The sequence below is a fragment of the Copadichromis virginalis genome, linkage group LG6 (assembly GCF_057382275.1).
Source record: "Copadichromis virginalis isolate Kocher_CV1m ecotype Utaka linkage group LG6, C_Virginalis_male_GT1.1, whole genome shotgun sequence".
In the NCBI taxonomy this organism is placed as follows: domain Eukaryota; kingdom Metazoa; phylum Chordata; class Actinopteri; order Cichliformes; family Cichlidae; genus Copadichromis; species Copadichromis virginalis.
This window is the reverse complement of record NC_140623.1, coordinates 27747436-27763383: the sequence shown is the minus strand read 5'-3', so window position 1 is coordinate 27763383 and position 15948 is coordinate 27747436. Positions and strand designations below refer to the sequence as shown.

At 42.3% G+C, this 15948-nt stretch overlaps 2 long non-coding RNA genes across 4 annotated transcripts in view; one reads left to right on the top strand and one right to left on the bottom strand.

The window, feature by feature from the left end:
* Positions 1-200: 200 nt before the first annotated feature.
* On the bottom strand, positions 201-3197 carry LOC146707978 (uncharacterized). The gene is made up of 2 exons (XR_014920898.1): positions 3031-3197; positions 201-1586 (listed from the first exon to the last, which is right to left on the bottom strand). It is a non-coding gene; the product is annotated as an uncharacterized LOC146707978 (long non-coding RNA).
* A 2110-nt stretch (positions 3198-5307) lies between these two features.
* Positions 5308-15948, top strand: part of LOC146707977 (uncharacterized) — a 39204-nt gene continuing 28563 nt past the window's right edge. For 2 of the 3 annotated variants that reach the window (XR_014920901.1, XR_014920899.1), the window contains exon 1: positions 5308-6287. This is a non-coding gene — a long non-coding RNA (uncharacterized LOC146707977). The remainder of the gene's footprint in view (positions 6288-15948) is intronic. The other variant, XR_014920900.1, reaches the window with a different exon arrangement.

Below are 15948 nucleotides of genomic sequence, written 5' to 3'. Positions count from 1 at the left end.
CTTTTATCCTCTGAAGCATACTTTGCATCACACATTGTTTGCTGTTAGTATCAAGTATCACTTAATTCTCACCTTTTATACAAAATGTTGCCTTTAAAGGTCACAAACCATAAATACGAAGCAGCAGCAGCAGTACTCTGTGAGGGAATAGCACATGTATGTTGAGTTCAAGGCCAACTAAAAGGGAAAAAACCCACACCTGCCAACATCAAAATATATTTACAGTGTGTAAGGACACTTTAAATTGTTACAGTTTATACAGCAATGTAGGAAAGTTATGAGGTATAACAATATTAATGGAAAAAGCTTATAAATAGATCATGTTACACATTAAAATCTAGTAGAAAATACACATGTAGACCTACAGTATCAAATTGTATCACTAGACAAAAGCATGTTTAACTGAAAATGATAAATACAGAGAGCGTGCGGGTGTTTACTCTTCACACCCTACAGGTTGTTAACATGAGGTCCATGTGGCAGTTTTGGGGGGAGCTTGAGATAAATTAATGACAGTCCTCTGTAGAAGATCTTTGAGACAAAACTACATCATCTCTGTCCTGAACTGACTTTTCATTGAATGAAAATATTAATTAAGGCAGAAAGTGGTATGTTTAATGATCCCACTACAAAAACAAGCAGAGCTGCAAATTTCTCTGTAAGTGGAGTTGAGCTACTTGGGTTTCCTGTTTCTAAAATTTGGGTGGGGTGGGGGGAAGCTAACCTGAGAAATATTAATGCAGTGAGGGGTACATTTTACTCTGCAGCTTCAGTCTGCAAAATCTGCAATAGAGTGCAAGGGGAGCCATATCAGCTCATGATGGTCTTTAAGGATTTATAACCCTTAAATTTGTGGAAACTGTTACAATTTCAGTATTTTAGCTATTAAAAGAAAAAAAAGTTAACATTTTATGAATATCAACAGACGAATTTCAACTTCAATCTATTGTAGCCTTTTAAAAATAGTTGGACGCTTATTAGAAGGCGTGTACTTCAGCACGTTTTAACCTACAAAACATGTTTAGGAAAAAAAGTTGGACCACATTTTAAAACAGTTAAAAATGAACTTAATATCTTGATGATCTTTAGTGTTTTCCACATTTCTACCACTTTTCTTATTTTAGGAATAAATACAGTATATGCTTGTATGTGTTCCCCCGCCAAAAAACACAAAGAAAAACCTGAAACTATACTAACGTACCTTCCATGAACACCAAAACCGAGAACCACGACTCCTGTGAGCATTTCTAATGTACCCAAAATTCTGGTTACATCACCTCCCACATGCCAACCCCAGCCCTCCACATCACACATCTTCAGAGCTTTTTAAAGAAGATGTAGGTGAAGAGTACCAACACGCCAGCAGACAACAGCCCAATCACAAACTGGTGGATGGTGATGACGTTCTCCAAGGTGTGGATGCGCTCCTCCATCGCACTGGTGTGGATGTAGTCATAGATGGAGACCCCGATGCTCCACACCGCCCATACGGCATCCACCAGCGCCTTCATGGTGGGAGAAACCATTGAGAGGGCCGCCTGCAGCTGGACGCCCACCGCATCCGCTGCTTATTGGCCCCTGCTGCACTAAAGAGAGAGCAAGAGAAGAGGGTGACACATGGTGCAGCGAGGAGATGGCGATGTGTGGGCATAATGACTGCCTGTGAAACGGCAAATACAGTTAAAGCTCTACAGCCACGAACAGAAAACATCACACAAATCAGGTTTTAAATAAACCAAACTACTGAAAAATCTGAGGGTTTCTGTGTGGAGTTTGCATTTTCTCCACGTGCCTGTGTGGGATCTTTCTGGCTACTTGGACTTCCTCCCACAGTCCACAGACATAAAGGTGAAAGAAAGGTGTAAATGCTAGTCTATGTTTTAGCCTGCAACACAACCACCTACCTGTGGAGTGAGCTCCAGCCACACCAAGACCCTGAATTTTGTTTTGTTTAATTTATTCAGGACACCTTCAGATTTAGTTTGTGTATCTGAAAAGGAGTGGGAAGACATGCACATCCACTTGGATAAGACAAGGAAAATGGATGGATGGATAGCTGTCTGCAAGTGAAACTCTTCTGTTTAAGCGATTGAGGTACGTTAATAATTATCATGCAATTACTGTATTTTTTAAATTAATTTAATAATGATAAAGACAATTTGCTTTTTACCTTCAGAATAAACAATTGTATAATATTAATGATAATTTGTTTTTCGATATTATTGCAGAGAACTTTAATATATTCTCCTGAGAACCAGCCTATTCATTTATGTCCTCTGTAATGGACATTTCGTCTTGGTCTCTATCTTTTGACTTATTTGAGATATCTTACTACCTCCTTGCTTTCCACTGATATCGCATGTGTTTGGGTTGCCTCTATTACCTCCAAAAAGGAAGAAAATCACAAAAAAAATATGCCCAACATGAAGTCTAAAATGAAATTGGAAAAATAAATAAAATAAAATAAAAACAAAAATAAAACAAAACTCAAAAATTTAAGGATTAAGTCGGAACCATCAACATGTTTTATGCTGATAGATAAATACCCCCTGTGCTCAAGTACACACTTTCATAATTTACTCTACCAACTCACAGCTAAAAATTAAACATTTACTGCGTGATTTTTATTTCACTGAAACAAAAGCGATGACTTTAAATTATATATTTTTTTATTTTGCTAATGAAATAACCAGATAACGACTTTTTTAACGAATGAAACTAACCCAGTTTTTAACTCTTGACACAAAAACGATCAACTACTGATATATTCCTTTTTAAACTTTCGTATCTTTTTCGCACTTTTTACTGAAAACAACGCGAACCTTACTCCAACGCGCGATGACGTCACGCACCCACTGGATTCTTGGCATTACGAGCATGACAGCGTTTGGCCTTGTGGGATCAGTAACCTCGCAAACCTCACGCCTAATCCACAGTTTGAGGGGGGACGTGTTGTTGTGTTGCGCACAAACCGCTCAGGCTGTAACACTAACGCGACGAAGACGTTTCCGAAACGGAGCCAAAACTCACCGACAAGTGTCAGATGCTACAGCGATGATGAGGCCGATGATGAACATCCGTCCTGCTGTTTCTGGAGTAATGAATTATCTTGTTTATGTGGCAAACCTGCGTGTTCTTGTCAGGAACCAAATCGGTCATTGCTGGTTGGCGAGAAGTCCACCTCGATCGCAGGCATCGCTTCCGGACCGAACCTTTAAAATTAAATAGTTATCTATTTAAATCGATAATAGCAAAACTCAATGAGGGAATGAGGCCACGGCAACAGATATATTTATTGGAGAAAGGCTCTAACACCTGAATACACCGGGTTAAAGTTATCATTGATTTTCTTATTAATAATAGCTTCTTTAGTACCGAGCGTCAGGTCATACGTTTATTTTGATAAGAAATCCTCCAATTTCCGGTGTTATTACAATGGGCTTTTGAAGTGAGGTGAAGCAGCTGACTGATGCCTTGTGAGGGCGTCACACAGGAGCGTCAGCAGCAAGACTAAAAGTGGAGCATGAGTTCAGGACCGAGTAGAACTCAACAGAACTGAATAAATGATCAGAACAGAGAGAACAATCACGCACAAACATTGAAAACTTTCACACAAGATTCAAACTCATCATTAAAAACGACACAGGGGCAAAAAGGACAAATCAGATGTACAAAGCCAGCATGAGAACAGCTGCAGCTGTACTTAAAGGGAAGTCCTCCATCAGGGCTGCAGCCTGTTTGATCCCACTTCCTGCCCTTTAATTATGGCTTCCTCTAATACACATCTCACCAAAAATCTGGGGCCATCAGTAGTAACGGAAAGAAAGACAGATACTTCCACAAGGAAATTCGGTGTGTTACAGCAGCAGCAGCAGCACCATAAATAATAATAATGATAACAGTGAAATTAACAATAAAACCACTATTATTGAAAGTACCACAGCCACACGTCAAAGGCCTTATGATGCAAGGGAGTGCAGTTTTTTATGCAACATTGAGAGAATAGGATTTTCAGTATAAGTGGGATTAAATAAAAAAAAAAATAACACTGAAAATGTGCAAGAGACAATTCCAGCAAAGAGCAGTGCAAATGGCATTACCATGCACACTATAAGTCTGACAAACAACAGGAAGGAGGTTTGATATAGAGGTATGTGTGTGTGGACAGGTGTGATCACCTGTCACCACAAAAAGGAGAGCTGCTGTAAAGTTTAAAAGGGAAGGGTAGGAATGACTTCCCAGAACATTCATTATGGTAGTGGGATTGAAGAAGTTTGAGGGAGAAGTGTGTCCCGCTCCGTATTGTGCAGTAGGAGAGGGGGAGGTAGTTTGTCTGTGATGGAGAGCTGGTTGTCCAGTGACCTCTTGACCCTCACCGAGCTGCTCCAACATCTTATTAACCCTTTTCCTCGCGTCCTGTCCACTTCTCATGCAATCCATGGCACTAATGAAACCATATTTCAACTAAAAATAAACATTTTAGCACTGGATTATAATTTAATGTTTTAGTGTTCATGTATTCTGATCAGGCACCGATGATAATACCAAACCTTAACCTCTGAACCTCAGAAACTAGATTCAGTATTCTTTACTGTCATCAAAACAAAATGAAGACAGTACTCCTTCACATTATGCAAAAAACTTGAATGTAATAGAAAATACAATATTTATATACAATTTATTGAAAATATAATAGATGTCAGAGATATAGAATATAGTAGGCCTATCACACGTCAAATAGATGTGATATGTAATATAGACTGTGTAAGTAATGTAGAACAAAATGTAAAAGATCAAAGGAGAATGAAATGTTGCTGAGAGAATAATCAAACAATATAGTAAAAATATAACGAAATAAACGAATATAACTAACTGCAAAAGAGCTGAAAACGAAAGAACAAACAGAAGCAAAAGACGCAAAAAACATGAGATGAACTGAAGAGAATACCAACAGATATTTGACCAGAGTGAGTAAATGAAGTCAGAGAGGCTGGAATAATGGCCCACAGAGCACTATAACTAAACACACACCCGTCATGATCTCACTGAAAATACTTAACGGAGCCACGGACTGAATCCAGCTGTCACGCCGTAATTACCACCTGCTGGGGAGCGACACGTGATCGGTGATCTGCGTGAAACAATACAGGTTACATTTGAAACATACACAGAACGATGAAGTGTCACGTCACGCTGCAGCCAGCAGGTGTCGCGGCACACTAACGCGTTGCCGGTCGGGGAGGTAACGGGAGAGGTGTGATGAACCTGGGATGTATATAGCCTCCCGCACAGCATCGGTAAAAGGGGAACACCTTGAGAGAGGCGCAGACGAGCCGCCGCGGAGCCGCCGGACACCGCAGCTGAGCGCGGGGGCCTCTGTGGCGCATGTGGACGGGCAAGCCAACGCACCGCAGGAATGTGTGCAGTTCAGAAGCAAACGCACATGCTCGGGTTTTTACTCTGTATGTGGTGCTCGATCGTTTTCAGGTCCTCGGGCAGTGTAGTAAAGACTACGGGGTCACTTTGCTGTGCCGCTGTCGGAAACCTATAATTGGAAACGAGCCAGTGACGCGCTGAAAATAACCAGGTTAGCACTTAGTACCGGTCCATTTTGGGGAGGGCCCAACACGAGGGCGCAGCACCATATATCAGCTCTTTCCAGCTGTTTGGGAATATCCTGCTCTAGAAAAGCTGCAGCACGGCGGCAGCAGCAGCGGCGCAAGCAGGGTGCCTTTTTCTCCCGCCCCCCATTCCAGAATGGATATTGGGTGAGTGGCTGGGTGCGCACGGGGGGATCTCTCGCTGGGAAACGCAAAAGCTGTCTCTCCCTCTCTCTCTCGTTTTTTTCTTGAAGGAAGGGAGGGAGGGCGGGAGGTGGGAGACTGGCACAAGGCTCGACACTGTTGCGTCTGCATGTTTTTTCTCTTTGGACAGACAGGAAAAAAGATGGACCAGGGGGACTGTCCGACTTATTCCATAAGACAGTTCCCGGCCCCCACCCCCCCAAAAGGATAATCTTGCTCAATTTGGGATGCGTGCAACACCAAGTGATCACATATTACTTGGGCGGCGGTGGTGCTGGTGGTGGATGGACGGTGAAGTTCAACTTCGCATGCAGACGCGATCTCCTCCAGGCAGCCAGACAAACCCACCAGACAGTCGGCGCGTATTACGTGAAGAGGTCTCCATATGGGCTATGGGATGCGAACACCTGCCCGGTACACAGGTAACTACAATCCGACGGTGTCGCCTACTTCTTCGAACACCGACAGGCAGCAGATTAGAGGGTATGTATGAACAGGCGCAGATTAAATCTTCTCTTATTTGCTCTGAAAGTGAAATCGTGCAGTCGAGAGATATTTCAGTATGTAAACCTCTGGAGTTTCCTCCTCATGCAGTCCCCGGCGACGGGACTGATGATAGTGTGTCAGAGGCTGGGTCTTTGCGGGCAAGGTGAGTCCTCATTTCATTCAACTGGCCTACAAAGTCCCAGTTTCTGGCTCATGTGACCCCCCAAGTCATAGACAATACACCTCGGCTATGTATCTATTATTAAAGAAAAGAAAAAACCTTAGGGAACAGACAGCATTTTAAAGCAGAGGTAAACCCTTTGTGTTGCAAGCAGACACATAGCTTAAAGTTACCCAGAATAATTAGTGCAAATGTTATGGCGAAACTGAGGGAAAAAAATACACTAACATAACGTGACCATAAATGAAATCCCTACACATATAAACTCCAGGCAAAATTACGCGAACATTAGTTAAATTTTAAAAGTTTATGGACAAGAAAATTACACGAATGTATTTTAAAAAGTAAAGAAAAAAACATGTCATGTTATGTGAAAATAACGATTTGAATATATCTATAGATCAAACAGTGAACGTCACTGTTTAATTATTGGCGAAAAGGTGTTTGAATAGTCAAGCTTAAACTTTTTACATACAGAAGAGTGCGTGTCAAGTGTACCCAGAAACCGAGAGCAGACGTTGTTTCCGATTTATACAATGAAGAATTTGGAGTAAAAAACAAGACAAAAAACCCTCTGATATCCCCCCCACTGTTCTCATGTAGCTGTACAATTCGTGAGTAATTATTTTGAAAACAAATTACATTTCCCATCGTTTTTTTCTTCCAAAATGGGCCAAATTAGTTTTTGTTTAACCCCCCCCCCCCCCCCTCAAAAGAAAAGAAAGTAGGTGTATAGCAACAGTCAAAGCACTAATAAATGCAGATGAGCACTCAAGTCAGAATTTACTGTTGAAACTTGAAGCTCAAGCTCTACATAAACGCATCTCAATAAAACAGGCAGAGCTGTCAAAAATCTTAAAGTGGCCTCCTCTATTATGTCGAACAAGTGTGTCAAATGGTGAAGAAGTTGTTTTGGAGGCCTGTTTCTATATCTGTCCTGACCCTAGCATGCCGTACATACCTCACTAATGAATTTAGCATCCTGACACTAGATGCTTTATGTAATTAATAGAGCCGAGGGCAGTGGTGGCATCTCTGTGCTGCAAGCGACACGTAGGTAAGACATTTGCTGAATAATGGGATTTTTTTTTTTTTTTTAAAAACAAGACCTCCATGATTATTAACACACACTTAAAAGTGTCCTGTAAATGGAGCAAACTCTGCTGACATCACAGTAGGTGGGATGTCGTTACGCTGATCTTTTTTGTCACTGTTATTTATTAAACTCTTAATACTTGAACCTGAGTTGTTTTGTAGGCTGCGTATAACAGATCAGTGGCGGGCCATTTGTGTTTACAAGCCTGCCATTACTCGTTGCGTCTATAATAAGTAGCTGTGGACTGAAGTTACTGGAAAGTTGACACCTTGCAAACCTCTGGGCGTTCTAATGAAATTCATTGTGGCATCCTAATGCTAATTGGCAGCGTTACATATAGAACTATTTCACGCTCTTATCAGATAGCTATAAAGTACATTTAAAATCCAATCGGAGAACACATTAAATGTGTCTAGTCCACCTAAGATTCGCTGAGATGCGCTCAACTATCATCATAGATTCCCTCCAACGTAGCACACTACAGTGCAATGACACATCACAGAAAACAGATAAAACCACTCCAGCCAAGAGCTCTCCATATATGCTGCAGGAGAGTACAAGCCAGTGTGAGTATGAGAGCCGAGGGCCTAGTAAGGGAGGCTTGGTGGAACGAGCCTGGTTTGAATAAGCAGCATGGCTACGGAGAGCTCTGGGATAGTCACCAAGTGTGCTGATTAAAATTGTGATATTAAACAGTGCTGGCTGCTGCCGCCTGCCAAGCCTCTCTCAGTGGCATTTCACATTGTTTAAAAGGTCCAATCGGACTCATCTCACCACTTGCTGCACAGTGTTGCTTACATCTTTTTTTTTCCACCACGGCTGTCTCATATTCTCTCCTCAACATTTGTTGGCAGGGTTGTAGACTTACTTTAAATAGACTTTTCCTACAATTCCCAGGTTGTTTTCTGCTCTGGGTCACTGGGTTCACTGCTCTCCGAACATAAGTCAGCGCGTGTGTATGTTATCGTGTGCATCATATAGAAAACTCTGTGTAAGGTGACGGCCTCGGATTGTGTTTATGCTTTCTGTGAAAGCTGAACTTGTAATGAACACAGGGAGGCCTCCTTCTCGGAAATTCTGCTCTGAACTCATTCAACTCCCTTTTAAAAACGTCACTGCAAATCCCAATAAAACTCTGCCATTATAAATATACAATTCATAAATACTGGAAAACATGCTCAGTTTCGTGAAATATATGACCCAGCCCCTTTAAAAGGTCAAACTCCAGACACGGTGGTCACTTCAGGTTGTTTCATTTCTTTAGCCAGGGCTGAACAGATACCGGAGTCATGCACCAAATCGCATTTGAAAAAGCCAGCGAATGTACTAGTAGTTTGATCTCAAAAGTTTGGAATGAGACACAAAGATAGGGAGGGAGGGAGGGAGAGAGAAAGAAAAGGCAGCAAGAAAAGTGAGGGACTTTTAGGGGCAGCTGTGTTTTATTAACCCAGTCATAATGCCCCTAAAAATCCTTATTGCTCTTGCAATGGTCAACAAATCTCCTGTTGCAGCATGTAGAGGATCTTTGAACAGCTTCCCGTGAGCAACTTGTCACACTGCAGGGCCGAGGCGCAATTAAGTGCATGCCAACGGGTCACATTCAGAGATTTTTCACCTCAGTTCAAACAGCCATAGAAATCACAATATGTTTTGAAGTGCAGAACGCGTGAAATCAAGGATACCATCTGCAGTTGTGCAGTAACCTTTGTCAAAAGTTTCACTGCATGTCTGTGGATGCACAACTGTCTGAGAACTGCACAAGCAAAATCAAAAGCATCTATTTACTAACAAATCCAACGCTTCTCTTCGGCAGACTTGAATAATATTACCATTACAGTCGTGCCAGTCTTTATAGTTTAATATGCAGACGGGAAGTCGACGCTGGGTGTCCTTCTGTGTTTTGACATTGCATTGGAGTATCAGGGGACATACTGAGATATAGAGACTGAGCGGCAGGCAGGCAGGTAGTCTGACAAATACGTCAAGCTGACAAGCATGAAGCCATATCAAAAACAATTTCAGAATATGACGATGTACAGTACAGGCTGGTAGAAATACAGGCAGACAGATGGGAGTGTAAAGACAGGTAAACAATGAAGCATCTTGACAAGACAGCAGCTATGCAGAGAGACACAGAAAATGGCTACCAGGCAGACAGAAAAACAGAAAAGGACAGGCAAGAAGACACGCACTAATAGAGGCAAGCGGGCCGTGGAGGACATGGGATCCAGGCCTGGGTGTGGTGTGGTGGGCTGTCATGGCTGGAGAGTGGATGGTGTGGAGCTCTCGATGTTGGCGAGTGAGTCATCTGAGGGAGGCTATTCTGTTGAGTTTCCCTGTGGGACGGTCGCTGAAGGAAGAGACCTCTTCACGTCGAGAGAGAGAGACAGACAAGAGGATAGGGAGTGAGGGAAAGTGTGGACGATGACTCAGGGCCACGAACCACATGGTGATGGAGAGGGGAGGGAGGAATTACTCATCAGAGCATGTGGAATCTCATACGGCTATCACAGGACTGACAGTGTGCTTCCCTCATGGCTGCTGCTCAGCCGCCATCAGTCCCTGAGGCACCAGCTCAACACCAGGCAGCGTTTCTTTTACCAGCCGAGAACAGAGGGAAGGTGGGGGGGAATCCGGGTGAGCCTGAGGTCAAATTCACAAGGGATGAGCTTTTTAGATTCTGTCATCAAAGCCAGGTCCGTTCCACTTTGGTGTAATTTGACACGTCATAAGGCACAAATTATGATAAATGAATTATTTACCAAAGCTGAACCTACTCCAGTTGCGTTGAGTCACACAAATTTTCCCCAAATGTCTCAGCTCTCGAGTGACTGACGAGCGTATGTTGGAAATACTGCATCATTATCGACCAAAGGCATTTGAATTTCAGCAGTGGCCATAATGACCCTTCTGATAACCACGTTTTGTACTCTTAAAGGTCGTTCTGGGTATCCAAGAACACGTCTGCTTACAGAGCTTGCGTTTGACCTGACACGTCGGAGTAGCTACGGTAGAAACATTGTCGGAGACCAGACAGATTCGGGCGTAAAGTCTAGAATGAGAAGTATGATCGATGTTAAATATTGAGGTATTTTGAAACGGAAGATTTACTTCAGTAACTATCGTCTTGTATTTGGGTTTTAGATTACAGCAAGTCAGTGCAGGCCTCTGCTCTTGCTCCAAATTAGGCAACACTGTCAAAATATTTTATCAAAGAAACTTTACAAAAGGAGAAGAACTGCTTTATGAATATGTATCGGTAGTGCACAGTGAACAGAGGGAGATGTTTTAAGTCTCGTTGCTTCTTTTCTTTCTGTCCAGCTCGGCTTACAAAAAAGTAGCTCTTTCATGGTTATGTGAACCCATCTTTACAGAGATAAATGTGCCACAACAGCAAGCCTGTGGACGACAGAGTTGTGCAGAGTGATGACGAGACAGAGAATAAATATAGGTAACAGGGGTAGCGGCGCAGCATGCACCGTGGCTTCTCTTCATCTGCCTGCGATTCAACAGCTTAAGTCCTCGGATATGAATGTTGGTGAACTGGGTGTTAACAGACGACTCCATGACAGGGAGTCAGCAGAAAGTCTGAATGACTGTGAGCAAATGCACCCACATCTGTTTTATACATGCATATGTGATGCCTGCACCTGCCACACCAAACCGTTTGGTGTGCAAAAACTACGAGCAATTAATTTTTGCACACGCAGCAAATAGGCTGGCGATGAATATACGATAGTGGCATGACTCAACAGGTGAAATTGGCACGCCCATAACACTAGCATAGGCCTCATCTTACCGGTGGTGGCACAGACCCAGATCTTTCTCTAACAGAGGTTGGCATTATAGGGCGTGGGCCGACAGCACTCCAACGCCAGAAGAACCACTCAAATCCAGAGCAAACACTGCAGACAAAAGGGAGACAGGGAGAAAAAACTGGAGCAGGCCTTCTCTTTGTAGATGCCTGCAGCACTGCCGTAGCCAGAGCTTGTGACACTGGCTATGGTTGGACTACACAGAGATTAATATAATCATCTATCACATATCTCTCACGGTCATTTCTTACTTGAAAGAGTAAAGCACACCTATTATGGTCTTTTCCAGCTTTAAATTTTTTATTCTTGAACTTCACTGAAGTACAGTACAGTACAGGAACAGTGTACACATAATTAATGTCATCTATGCTAAGCATTTTCCTCTAATAAACATAAAAATGTTCTTTTCTTAGAGAAACTGTTCAGCACTTTGTTAGAAAACCACCTAGAAGGGGACCTTTACTCATTTCTAAGTACATTTTTCTATGTGGGAGTCTGCTAGAGTAGCTTTGCAAGATTCACAGTTCAAAATAATCCTTATTTATGTTATACTGGGCCTCTGTGGAGCCTCTCCGTCACTCTGACTGAAATAAGCCATTTTAGTGCACTTCCCCGTTCTTTAAGCCAGATGTTCCAAAACTTTTTCTGGCACGCCCCATTTCAGAAGGCAAAAAATGTTCACACCCCACACTCAATCATTAACAGTGCAAAGAAGGATTCAAGCTGACTTTTACTTAAAGGTCAGGAGATTAACATAAGCAAACCCTTTATTTTCTCTAAAAATAACCCTTATTTTAACCCATATTTTTCACCTGGTTGTTTGAGTCCCACCTGCAGTGATTCAACACCCCACCATTTGAGAACCACTGCTTTAAGCCAGCTTTCTTCTGATTGGCTTCTGCTTGCAAACAAAAATTCTGAACAGAAGGTAAGTTTTTAGCTGCCTTTTAAAAGATACCCCAATGTTCACAGATTTCAGGCTCAGATGGAGAGATTGCTGGAGAGGGACCTGCTGGGGATGTATGGGTAAAAACTTCCACTGATGTACGCCAGTCCTTGTCCTTGCCAACTTAAGTGATTAAAAACAAGAGCAACCCAGAGATTTAACGCGAGCAACCAAAGTGAAAGCGGAGTCAGAAGTTACACAAACATTCCTGATAGAAAATTTGGCAAAAGTGGCAAGGCGAGCCGAGTTTCCATAACCGTAGGCACAAATCTCTTAGGCTACGTTCACACTGCAGGTCTTAATGCTCAATTCCGATTTCTTTTATCAAATCCGATTTTTTTGTCTGCTTGTTCACACTACAAATAAAATGTGACAGCAAACGCGCTCTAGTGTGAACGCTCAAAGCGGCCCGCATGCGCAAAAGAAGACATCACACACAGCACGCTCTGTTTAGACCCAGACCAACCAGTATTGTTTGACTGATGGCCCTTAATATAAAGACTTGTTTCAGACTTTCCATTTCCCAATTTTTCTTTAAGTTATAAAGTTATTTTGTTACTTACATATGGCCTAATAATTATCTCTACTGCTGTTTTAGAGAGGAGCGGTGCTTCAAAGGATAGTTGCAGATTTCTGTCAGAATCTGCAGATTATACAGTACAAATAAAATGTTCACATTTCTCCAACGTTGTCTTCCCAGCAGTTTCACTGACATCTACACTGGATGGCCAGGGCTGATAATTGGCGTCTGTCTTGTGTCAGTGACGTAAAAGACGGATTTAATGCGACATGACAGTTCAAACAGCAGTCGCTTTCTAAAACATCAGATATGTATCGGATTCAGACCCAGATCGGATTTGAAAATATCGGATTTGTGCTGTTCACACTGTCATACCATGATCGGATGTGGGTCGCATAGGGTCAAAAAAGTCGGATTTGATGCGCTTTCGCCTGCAGTGTGAACGTAGCCTTATAGGCACAAACAGGAACTTCTGTTTTTTCTTCATTAAGTTGGCAAAAATTGTCAGCTAAACAACTTTTAATAGAATCTATTCGCATAAGTTTGATGTGCAACAGAAATATCTTGGAGCTTAAAATAGATATATAACTGAATGTCATCTGCATAGCCATGCTAAGAAATGTCCTTCTGAGTGCTCAAAATGTGTTAAAGAACGAACAGATATAAGAGAAACAGTAAGGGCCCTAAAAGAGAACGCCGATAGAGACCGACCAGTATCTCAGCCTATGACAAATAACATGATTGTCATCAGTGTCAATGGCAGAGGTCAGAACAACATCAGCAAAACAGAACATTTCCCTGAACCACTTCGGATCGAGAGGTTGTTTGAGACTCTAAGAAGAGCTGTTTTGATGAGGTCTATGAAAGCCAGACTGAAATCTACCAAGATGCTTTTTTTGTCCAAACCACTTAGCTATGACATTCTCCAAAATGTTAGCAATAAAAGGTAATTTTAAGATTAGCCTGTAACTACTGAGAAGAGAGGCGACAAGCTGTTTTTCTGTTTTTAATGGGTGGATGATAGCGTTCTGGTCTTGATTAATGAAAGCAAACTGATAAGACAGTTTTGAACAGAGATCTTTGTAAAATAACAGGTTGAGCTGGGGTAGGAACAGGCAGCGGAGATGCTGAAGAAAAAGTATTATTTCTCACACTACTCATTTTTTCTACAAAGAAAGTAAGAACATATTCACAATGTTCACTGGGAAAAATTGGGACAATGGGTTAAACACAAGTAAAAATGTCACTAATTGTGTAACACCCACCTCTGCTCTTTGAAACCAGGTTTTAAGACAGCACAAAAGTTTTGGTAGCGGACCCTTTTTGGATTCCATTGGTTGACTTGTGATGTTTGAGTGGGCTTCGCTTGCTTGCAGGTCTGCAGGCTGTGTAGGGGGAAGCAAAACGGGGAACACACTAGCCGAAATGCAATTTTGAACCTGTCATCTGCTGCCTGACAACAGTTTCTCTTTTTAAAAATGCATCTGCTTTCATGACCAGTGATTGGCACATCGAACAGGAACTCTTGGCCTGCTATCCGCTGGGTATACCGGAGGCCCCGAAACATCAGCTGTCCGCTAATCCAGTTTAAATCATTTGAATACTGTTCACTCTGAGACCCACACGAAATATCCCTCTGTGAATGTACATATAAAAAGTATTACAGTCACACATAAAATTGGCAGCTACTTTTAATGCATACCATGGAAATGTTTCATGGTTATGCTGGTACTACAGTGACCTGTTGGCACCAGTGATTGCTTTTTATTAGATGGAGCCACAAATGTTTCCCAGTGACTGAGTTACACATTATTACTGTCTCTACTAGCTAAGACATTCCTTACGTTTTGAGTGGTGGAAGTAAATCACTAGCTCGATTTATGAATAGCTTCTATGACTCAGTTCGCAGTGACTGAGTGATGTGAAAGATCCACTTATGAATTCCAGCATCGATAAATAAACTCTTGAAGAAATACATTTCAGTTGCCACTTTTTGAAGAGATCTGGAAACGGCATGCTGCAGTGGTAAATGAAACAAACAAACAAACAAAAAGCCAAGGCTTTGCTGCACACAGCAGTCAGATCATGCTGTAGGAAGACAGAAAGGTCAAAATAAACTCTGCACATGCCTCCCAGGTTTTAGCGATAAGAGAAATAAGAGAAGGAGGTGTGTCTTTTGTACACATAGCCATATGAGATCTTTAGACTTGCTGGATTATAACTGTAAACACAAATGTGGCACACAAATGCACCTGGCCATATTATTCCCTTCTGTTAGTCTTCTATAGGGTATGCGTAACTGCTTGCAGGTACTGAGCCATGACTTCAATCAGCAGCCATGCTTCATCGTCAGCTGTTTATTTTTGTCATTCTGTTTGAATATGCAAGTGCAGATACAGTGCCGATGTTTGTGTAGTATGCAGAGGAATGCAGTCCTCGTAGCTGAGAGGTGCTTTGCTGCCTGAGCTGAGTTCAAGTTCAGCCTCCTTTCCTTTTCTCTTGTCTTCTCTCTGTCTTACCCACCACAGTCCGGGGGCACATCAGGTTCCAGTTGTTTTCTGGCTATTCGGGGTCAGCGATGCACGTTGGCAGACCTCATTGGCAACTTTCTCGTTGCAGTGCAAAAATCTGTTGGAGACTGAACTCGGCTCAGCGTTTGTGTGCCCCGGTGTTGAGTAACAATGAGGTCCGCAGGGCGATTGGCAGATGTCTGTTTGGTGCTGCAGATACAGTCATGCCATTGTGTGGAGTCAGCAAGTAAAATGTGTGTGTTTGTGTGCATATGTGGATAAGGGGTGAAGAAAAGCGGCTGTTTGTTTTGGCAGGAAGATCATTTGCCAAAGAAGTGGCTCCGCAGCCAATTCTCACCAAACAAACCCGCAGCAGTGAGTGTTTTATCAGTCCAAGCACTTCAGCGGGCGAAATGAGAAGGTGGCCATTTTACTCCTCGCACTCTTTGCTGCTCTTCACAGCTAAGAGGGTTAATGGTGAGCTGCCGCTCGGCCACTTTTAGCGCGGTGTTCCATTAAATTCAAAAGCTTGCGATCCCTAAAACTTCCCTGTAACATTTGTTGTTAACAAGAGAATGAAATTAACAGTT